An 8160-nucleotide genomic window follows, 5' to 3' on the forward strand; every position below is an offset into this window, starting at 1 on the left:
ATTGAATAGTGAGTTTAAATTATAAAATTTTATGTTTTTCAATTAAAATGCTTTTTTTAATAAAAATGAGATTTATACTGGTTTTGAAATCAAATATTGTTTTGGGAAAATTGAGTATATGGAAACTGTGTTGAAATTTATGATTTAATATGTTATTGAAATTGTGGCTTATGACACTATGGTAGTATGATGGCTAAATTTTTGGGGTTAGTATGAAATATATCAACAGTTTTGGATTGGTCTCGGTAGACTGGATTAAATTTTATTCACCATATTATGCTACTGAAAAATTTATGGGTCTGGTGGCATATTAAACAGTCACTGCAGTGGTGGGGGTTTCCGTGGACTGCCTATGAGAAGGGAACGGTAACCCAATTATATACTTACCTCCAAAGGGAGATGTTAGATGAAGCATCTCTTGAAGTAAGATTTGAGTGCACTTCACGTTCGGGCCACCACGTGAGAGTGAGACTCAGCCAACGTCAATGAACGGCTGTGTGTCAGATGCGAAAATATGTTTATGGGTATGAGACATTTAGCAGCCTTGGCGGTCTCAATGGGATACCTTGACGAAGGTACTCGCGAGAATGATTCTGGCAGGTGCCAAGTTTAAAAAATTCATTAGTCGGGAAATTTTGATGAAAAGAAATTGTTTGGTATAGATCAAAACGAATTTTGCGTTATGAACATTATTGAGATATAACGTTTTTATATTGTCTCTATCTACTCGGTTTTATATGCTTTTGATGGTAATTATTTACTCATTGGGATTATGTAATCTCACCCCTCTTTCTATCCATTTTTCAAGCTTAGGACAGTTTGTTGATAGTTGATTAAGATGAGAATTAATCTCGGAGTTGCATCCTAGAAAGTAAGGGTTCGTAGCCCTACACCTTCTTGGTCAGTTGGGAGCACACGTATCACTGTAAAAGTAATTTTATACTTCAGTTATCTAATTTAAAGTATGTATGAACATATTTAGCTTTTACACTATGTTTTTGGCAGGTTTCGATATTTTTGAAGAAAAATGATAAAAATACCCTTGTGAGACAAAAATAAATTTTCATTGTTTTTGGATGGGAAAATGGTCCATATTGTTTCAAAACACGATTTTTGTTACTGTCGATCATAGGGGAGGTAAGAAAACTGATACGAAAGCCTTGCGAGGTTTTGGTCCGCATTCAGGGTAATGAGTGTCTGACGAGACTTCGCGACGGTTGTCACGGGCTCGATGGGAGTTTCGGGTCGTGACAAGGATATCAAGAATTAGATTAATGAATATCACAAGGTAGTAGATGATTTGAAGGCAAAAAATATCAACTTCAAAAAAGAGTTCGTTGTTTGATTATTAATTGAGAAGCTGCTAGAACCTTGGGAATGGCTACAAGTAACAATTGGAGCATAAGGAAAGCAATTGTCACTTGTAGACCTCATTGTGCACAGCATTATAGAAGATACAACTTGGAAAAAGATTAAGGCGTCCAAAGCTAAAGAAGTGACAACTAAAGCCAATTTGGAACAAGGTAGAATCTAGCATCATCAACAAAGATGCACTGACAAACCTAATTATAAACCCAAAGCTCCTTATCCCACCTTAAAAAAAAAGGTAGTTGTTTTGTTTGTGGGAAGCTAGGGTATCATGCAGCACAGTGTAAGAAGAGAGTAAAAGGAAATAACAAACCAACTAATTCAAGAGTTAACTTGGTTAAAGCAAATGAATCCGATGATATAATTGTTATAATCATTTCTCAAGCAAATATGGTGGCCAATGCGAAGGAATGGGTGGTAGACTCAAGTGCTAAGAAATATATTTGTGCAAACAAAAATTCCTTTGCTTCCTATACTCGAGTTGGGGAAGGTCAAGAGACAATATATCTTGGTGATTCACAAACTACTCAAGTTCTTAGTAAAAGAAAAGTCATTCTCAAGCTCACATCTAGCAAGACTTTAGTTCTAAATGATGTTCTACTTGTTCTTAATATAAGAGCAAACCTAGTTTCTATGGCTTTATTAGGCAAGGTTGGGGTGAGTGTGTCATTCGAATATGACAAGATCGTAATAACAAAATAATGTGTTTGCGGGTAAGAGATATTGTAATCAGGGACGTTTTGTATTTAAGATTGCAAATATTATCAATGAAAATGCTAGTTCTTCTGCTTACATGATTGACTCAATTGATTTATGGCATGGTACATTCAGACATGTTAGCATTCCTTTTATTAAGAAAATGCAATCATTAGGTTTAATTTCTAGTATTAAAAATACATGTTTTAGTAAATGTGTAAGATGTGCTGAAACAAAATTGACTAAGAAAACTTGTATTTCAATAAATAGAGAATCTGAATTGTTAAGTTTAACTCATACTGATTTGGGAGATTTGAAACAAACCATGACTAAAGGTGGTAAGCAATATTATGTTACAATTATTAACAACTACTTAAGATTTACTAAAGTTTATTTACTTAGGCATAAAAATGAAGCTTTTGACAATTTTCTTAAGTATAAAGCTGAGGTAAAAAATCAATTGAATAAAATGATAAAAAGAGTTAAATCAAATAGAGGGGATGAATATATCGATTAATGATATTTGTGAAAAAGAAAGAATAATTCATGAAAAAACTTCTCCATACTCCTCTGAATCAAATAATGTAGTTGAAAGAAAAGATAGAACATTAATAGAAATGATGAATTCTATGTTTGTTAGTTCTAACGCACATGAAATTTTGTGGGGTGAAGCTTTGTTATCTGCATGTCATATTCAAAATAAAATTCTTTATAAGAAAACTGGTAAGACATCTTATGAATTGTAGCAAGGTTATTCTCCTAATTTAAAATATTTAAAAGTTTGGGAGCGTTTTGCTATGGTTATGCTTCTTGATTTTAAGAAACGAAAAATTAGCTTTAAGACATTTGACTATATGTTTATTGGTTATGTCGAACGTAGTACTGTATATAGATTTCTTGCATTAAAAAGTAATGTTTTTTATAATAATACAATTATTGAAATAAAAAATGTTGATTTTTTTAGTATATTTTTCTATTGAGAATTGATACAATATCTCATGCACCTTTTAGTAAAAATGATTTTGAAATACAAAATGATGATTTGAGATGGAGTAAAAGACCAAAGAAAGAAATTTCTTTTGCTAATGATTATTACAATTATCTTGTAGAAAATAAATCTTTGACTTATGCTAATGCAATTTCTTCTAAAGAAAGTCCATTTTGAAAATAAACTATAAAAAATGAGATTGATTCTATTTTACAAAATTAAACCTGGAAATTAATTGATTTACTACCTGGACCTAATCAATTGGTTGTAAATGGATTTTTAAAAGAAAATTTAATCTTGATGGGTCTATTGATAAATACAAAGCTAGATTAGTTTCTAAGGATTTTACTTAAAAACAAAATATTGACTATTTTGATACTTTTGCGCTAGTAACAAGAATTTCATCTATTCGTGTTTTATTTAACTTACCTTTGATTTACAAACTATTTGTTCATCAAATGGGTATTAAAACAGCTTTTCTAAATAGTGATTTAGAAGAAGAAATTTATATGACACAACCCAAGGGATGTGTTCTTCCTAGTCAAGAAAGCAAAGTTTGTAAAGTTTCATTTGGCTTAAAACAAGTACCAAAATAATGATATAAGAAATTTGATTAAGTTTTTGTTAGTAATGGATTTTCTACTATTAGAGTTAATAAATGTGTGTATACAAAAACTATTGATAGTGAATGTGTGATTATTAGTTTATATGTTGATGATATGCTTATTTTTTATATATTCATTGATTTAGTAAATAAAACAAAATATTTTTGAACTTCTAAATTTGATATTAAAGATTTAGTAGAAACTAATGTTATTTTGAGTGTTAAAATCTTAAGATGTGATAGTGGCCTAATGCTAACACAATAGTGTTATATTTAGAAGCTACTTAAAGGGTTTGGACATTTTAATGTCACACTTGTGAATACTTCTAATGATGCTAATACCCAATTAAAGAAAAATAGAGGTGATAATGTAACTCAGTTTGAGTATGCTCAGATTATTGGGAGTCTGATGCATTTGATGAATTATATTCGACTTGATAAGCTTATGTTGTATGTAAACTGAGCAAATATATACAATATCCCAATCAAGATCATTAGATTGCCTTGAGCAGAATAATGAAATATTTGAGAGGTACCATAAACTATGGTATTTTATATAATTGATTTCACGTTGTATTAGAAATGTATAGTGATGCTAATTGGATCTCAGATTTAGATAAGATAAAATCTACAATTGATTATGTATTCACCCTTGGTGAAGGTGTTGTAACTTGAAAATCAATTAAACAAATAATAATTACTAAATTTATGATAGAATCAGAATTTGTAGTTTTAAAGTTGGCTGGTAATGTTGAATGGTTAAGAAACCTTTTAGTAGATATTCCATTGGGAATGAAACCAACACTCTTTGTGTCTATGCATTATGATTGCCAATTGGCAATAGCTATTGCGAAGAATAAAACTTTCAATGGTACGAATAAACACATTTACTTAAGACATGATGTGGTAAAGAAACTGCTTAAAGATGAAATTATGTCTATTAATTATATGAAGTCAAAGCTGAATTTGGTTGATCCTTTGACTAAGCCTTTAGGAAGAAAATTAATTAATCATTCATTGAGGGAAAATGGACTTAAGCCAATTAAGAAAAATCAACAAAATGACAACCCAACCTATGTGAATGGTGATCTTATGAATTAGGTTTATATGAGTAATAACAAGTTATTTGTTGATAAATTGATGCACTATTAAAATTATTGTCCCTCTTATGGTGTGTGATTAATGCAAGATTGCAATGCAAGAGAAGGTAAGTTAAACTCTTAATAAATTCCATATACCTTAAGGGTGGCGTATAAAATTACAGTATGCACTTGATGGAATAACCTATATAAGTGTGGAGTGGGGCCGTTCTTATGAGAATAGTGGCAAATTCTCTCAAGCACTTATGAATAACTAGGCACAGGCATGGCTTATTCATGTAAACCCGTGTTGAACAGTAGAAATTGTGGGGGTGTAATGTGATTAATGAAAATCATATTTCACATAAAGAATTTTTGGATCATATAAATTATAAACTTCACCAAAATTCTTTTATATTTCATTCTTTCTAAGCTTGGTTCATAGCTCAAAAGCACCAATCTCAATGCATTACACTCAAGTGAGATTAAACCCAACAAAAACTTTCTATTACAAAACCTTATGAAATATGTGAAAGATTGTTGGACATAGTGGTATTTCAAAATGTTTCTGTTAGCTTTAAAATGATTATATAATTTTGATTATGAAAAAACGATCTTAATTTGCTTGAATATTATTTGAGTGATTCTTGACAAGTTCTCGAAATGATTTAATTCTCATACACTTGTTCTTACATGATGACAAGCTTGTTTATCTTAGTTGTGTAAATTCATGAAGTCATTGAATTTTCACTTACTTAACAAACGTTTACAAGCTTGAATGACTTAATTGTATGAGTGTTAAATTTGCTTGAAAGATTTCTATTTATGATCCCTCTAATATTCATCTTTGAGATGTTGAAGTTGCAAGATAGGTTCACAAGTGTTGAAGCTTATCTCAAAGCATTCAATGATGGTTGATCTTCACAACACCAAGGTTGTTTTCAAGCCAAGAAGTTTACTCTTAACTCAACATTTGATCATAAGGAAGATATGGCCAAAGCTATGTGCTAAAATTTTAAGGAATCTTGAAGAAACAAAGCTCTAATTGATTCTGGAGCAAGGCAAGTCAATCCTATGGAAGAATGGTCAAGAACGGACAAAGAAACTTAAAAGGAGACAACAATAATCGACCCTATAAAGCCTATAGTCAACCTTAGAATAGTGACTATAGTTGACATTGGAATAGTGCTAGTTAACCCTTCAAGCTTTGATGAGAAACATACAAGCTTTCTAAAAGAGGAGCAACTAGAAAACTTCTATAGTCGACTGCAAGTGACTGTTAGACACAAAATTCAAAAGGAAAACTACTAGTTTCTTGCTCTAATCATCTCCAACGGCTCCAAGACCTCTTAAACTATAAAAAGGACCATTTGGGAGCATTTCAAAGTGAGGAAGAAGAAAGAAAAAGGCCAAACTCTTAAGGATCAAGCTCTTGAAAGAAAATGAGTGAAAACCTACCCTTTTTTAGCTAAAATTTTTTTATGCTTTCACTCTCATCTTTATATCCAATCTTCATATCCAGTGTTAGGCATTCTTCCTACATTGTACCAAACTAACAAAATCCACCTTTTAGAGGCATTATTGCTATCCTTGTAAAGGTTCTAACTTAGCCTTAAAAAGTTAATATGGATTTGTGGTGATCTCGTTAAAAACCATGGGTTTGTGGTGAACCCGTTAAAACCATGGGTTTGTGATTGAACCCTTTAAAAGCCATCGTAAGAGTTATCGCTTCCCATTAAAAAGCGAAAATCCTTTTAATGGATTGTAAATTCCTTTGTGAACTAAAGGAATGGGTGTAGGCACTTGAAAAGTCGAACGACTATAAATCTTTGTTTCTTGATTTACTTTTATACTTTGTGATTTATTGTTGAAACTCTATTTTAGCAAAATCATTTGCTTTGATTCTATCACATGTAGAAAATCCATTTTGAAGAAGTTTTGATTTTCACCTAGTGTCTTCATTTTATCATTGTTTTGTTTTGCTATATTTCTTTTCAAGAGAACCTATTTCATAAAGTGCTTGTAGTTTGATTTATATTCTTAACATCTTAATTTTGATTTTTTATTAAGTCTTGCTTTATCGTCAATACACATTTACTTTTGAAACAATTTTTTTGTGTTACACTTATTTGATTTGTACTTTAAAAACATTTAAAACATTTCAAAAATAATCATTTTCTTGCATTTGATTGAGTAGTTTTGTAAAAAAATTATATATGCATTATAACTCCCTTTGAAATTTTTTTTACATCTTTTGAAAATGACTTTATTGGTTAAGGGTCAACTATAAGACTAGTAGAGTCGACTACAAGATTTTCAAATTGCTTTAAATCAAGTTCTTCATGAGCATAGTTGACTAGAAACTTTTTGTAGTTGGTTACTATAATGTCTTCCAGTTTCTCAAGTTCAAAACATTTTTTAAAATCCAATTTACCCCCTTTTAGATATTTTCATTGAGCTAACTTTCCTAATAGTTCCAATATCCCATATTGCGAGGTACAAAAAGAAGTAAGTACTATAAATAAGTAAACCCATTATGTGCTTGTTGCAAGGAAAAAAAAAGTGGATTTGTGCACACATGAGATTGACCAAGCCTTGAGAAAATGCAGACTTTTTACCTCTGCATGCGAGTATACATGTGGGCTAGGCCTAAGTGAAAATTTGTACCTTGGTTTTATTTATTTTTTACCTCAACTCATTGCTTTAGTTTCTTTTTTTATTAAAGCAGTTAAAATAGGCTTAAGTAAAATTTTATACCTTGGTTTTATTTATTTTTTGCTTCAACCTTTGACTCATTGCTTTAGTTTCTTTTTTTATTAAAGCAGATGAAAAAAATTTCAAACACTGTTTTCTAACTGAGTTTTATAACTACTAGTTGAAACAATTTCAAACATTGCCTTCTGACTGAGTTTTATAACTGCTAACTTAATTTGAGATTTTAACATTGAATTTAGACTGAGTTTTATAACGTATCTGATTTTAACGTTGAATTCCTGATTTTGTGCAACCTTAACTTCAATTCTCAACTTATAAATACCAGCCTCTACCTTAGTTCATAACACACCTTTCAATTTCTCCTTTTCTCTGCTTTATAATTCCTACCTTCCTTTTCTCTTAGTTTTATTTTCCTATTGTTCTTGGCATCCTTGATAGTTTATGCAAACTAGTTAGGAAGAGTCTGTTGAATCTTGGGTGATAACTGTTATCGTATTTTTTACACTGAGTTTAATACTCCAAAGGGACAAAAATTATCTTTAAGGCTAATGTTTCACGCCTCAAACTTTCTTGAATTGCTGATTTTAACGTTGAATTCCTTGATTTTGTGCAACCTTAACTTCAATTTTCAACCTATAAATACCAACCTCTACCTCAATTCACAATACACGTCACAGTTCTCTATTTCTTTTTTTTTTTAGTTTTAATTT

This window comes from Theobroma cacao, chromosome 4, assembly GCF_053813885.1.
Source record: "Theobroma cacao isolate CCN51 chromosome 4, ASM5381388v1, whole genome shotgun sequence".
Taxonomy (NCBI): Eukaryota; Viridiplantae; Streptophyta; class Magnoliopsida; order Malvales; family Malvaceae; genus Theobroma; species Theobroma cacao.